The 2,469-nt window shown below is 39.2% G+C and overlaps 1 long non-coding RNA gene across 1 annotated transcript; it reads left to right on the plus strand.

Annotated features, from left to right (window-relative positions):
* Positions 1-1,024: 1,024 nt before the first annotated feature.
* On the plus strand, positions 1,025-1,693 carry LOC114430905 (uncharacterized). Its single transcript, XR_003670027.1, has 3 exons — positions 1,025-1,133; positions 1,220-1,316; positions 1,401-1,693. It is a non-coding gene; the product is annotated as an uncharacterized LOC114430905 (long non-coding RNA).
* Positions 1,694-2,469: the final 776 nt, after the last annotated feature.

Here is a 2,469-nt window from a genome sequence, read left to right on the forward strand (position 1 = left end):
CTATCTAATGAGTCTTTCTGAGTTTGACCTCAGCAATAAACAGACCTGTCATTTATGTAACATGAACAAAGGAAAGACGCTTTTATTCTGCACAGGATGATAATGACGCATGTTGCTAGCTTAAACTGTCTTGCGCTAACAGCTAATAACCTATTTTTTTGCCCGTTTTATCCATGTATTTAAGCTTCCCCTTCGATAACTGGTGATACAGATAATTTTAGTTTTCTGAAATGTCTTTGTTAACATCTGCACAGACCCTTATCAATGTACTGACACAGAATGTGTCTCAGGGGCAGCAAGAGCATGGAAGACAACTGGATCAAGCTTCTCCTTCTGTACAACAAGAGATGGCCAGGTTTTAGATTTTAATGCAGTCTCATTTTCTATGTTAATTAAAAGTATTTTGAATGGTACATGTGATGCTGTGTAAGTATATGCAATATTCATATTTTATTTTTATTTTAAAATTATTCAGATCTTTCCCTGGATTTTTCATTCGGAAGAGGAAAGATTCCAAAGAGCTGTGGTACATCATCTACCAAAGCTTGGAAGCCATTTACTTTCTACACATACCTGCTAAACCTAAATGCAGAGACTACCCCAAACCCATCAGAAGAGTTTGAACTTACCCTGGCAGGACTTGGAAAAAGGCATCTCACCATGTCAAAGGATTTAAGCCATGAGGAGGTATTGCAGTAATCAAATATAATTGATTAATAATAATTTTAAATTATAATTGACAGATGATACCTTATGTAATTGTAATTGTCTTAGTTTGACAGACTACTCCAACATGAGTACCCAAAGATGCACAGGAGGATGGCTGCTCTATAAGGCTTCAGGTGGAGCAAACCAATAATATAACAACTATAATACACAGCAATGTGTGTGATAATGCCTTTCAAGTGCAAAGACACACAAATACAATAATTTTTGTGTTTACAGGTGGCCAGGGGAGGCGGCGACTGATAATGATTCCACCTGATTCTCATGGATACACTGTCACAGCGGCAGGGAAAAACACCGTGTTCATAGTGCCTTTGCAACATGGATTTGACCTGTCTCCTTCATTTTGGAATTCAGATGCCACTGAATTCCAAAATATGCCAAAAGCACAATGCCAGACATGTAGAGTAAGTTTTCCTTTGCAGATTTTGGCTCATCATGTTAATGAATGCATGCTAGGACTATGACCATAAGTGTTTGTAATTGTGTATAGAAATGGTGGCAGGGATCGAGAGCCGTTTCTTTGATGGACCGCCACATCAGAGGAGCCCCCGGTACTCTCTCAATGACTATGACAGTGGCCTCTACAGGTGTGCTTATGTTCTTAGCGGATAAAGAGAAACAAATCAATGTTTTTAGCATGACATTCACTTATGTTTGGTTTGTGTTAATAGGACTGTAGGCGAGATTATTGCTGTCAGCCTTGCACAAGGTGGACCAGCCCCTGCCTTTTTCAGCCCGTGGACCTACCAATACCTGTGTAGTGGGCGGATAAACCCAACTCTTCTCACCAGTGATGCTGTTGCAGATGTCCAATTGAAAAGTTTAATTGACCAGGTATAGGATCTATGTGATGGAAGTATTGGATTGATCCTTTCTTCACTTTTAGGTTGCGATGTCAACTGAAGATTCAATCAGGGACTTAACTGCTGAAATCTTAAACTGTGGATACACTGGTGTGATCTCCATTCAAAATAAGGATTCCATTGTTCGGTATGTTCTAATGTGCGTTTGTTTATGAACGCACTGGTGTAGTTAATAGGTACATGAGTAAGATTGTGTACTCTCTACTGTTTTAGTGCCATCGTACTTCACGCGGTGCTGAGGTTGCAGCCTATGATGGAACAACTACAAGAAGGCTTGAAGCTGTACAACCTTCTTTCACTGATGAGACAGTACCCAGATATCTGCCAGCCCCTGTTTGTTCCCATGGAAGACAGAAAGGTAAAGACAAACATGAGTTACTATAATTATGAACAAGAAAAACTTTCTAGAAATGTATAAAACTTAAAAGCTGATACCTGTATTTTCTCCCGTCCTAGGTCAGTGCTGAGTTTGTCTTGGCTTCCATTCAGCCACAACTGAGTGAGAAAGATTCTACTAAGCATCAGATGGAGCTGGAGATTATTAACTTTTTGCAAGACTTCCTGTATGAGGCTGAAGGTATTTCTTATAGTTCAATTTTGTTTATATAGCATCTTTTACAATCAAAATGCTTTACAGGAAGTAAGGACAGTGGTAAGGAAAAACTCCCTTTTAACAGGAAGAAACCTTGAGCACAACCTGGCTCACAAGGGAGATCAGCCCTCCTTTGTTTATATTAAACAACTACTTAGATGTAAATAAAAAACACATTGTAATGTAACACTTATTTTCATATTTACTCCATAGATGGAGGACTGGCTCATCAAGATGACATTGATGGCCAACCCGTCTTCACACCTGCTAAGTTTTTACAGTGGA

Source organism: Parambassis ranga, unplaced genomic scaffold, assembly GCF_900634625.1.
Source record: "Parambassis ranga unplaced genomic scaffold, fParRan2.1 scaffold_31_arrow_ctg1, whole genome shotgun sequence".
NCBI lineage: Eukaryota > Metazoa > Chordata > Actinopteri > Ambassidae > Parambassis > Parambassis ranga.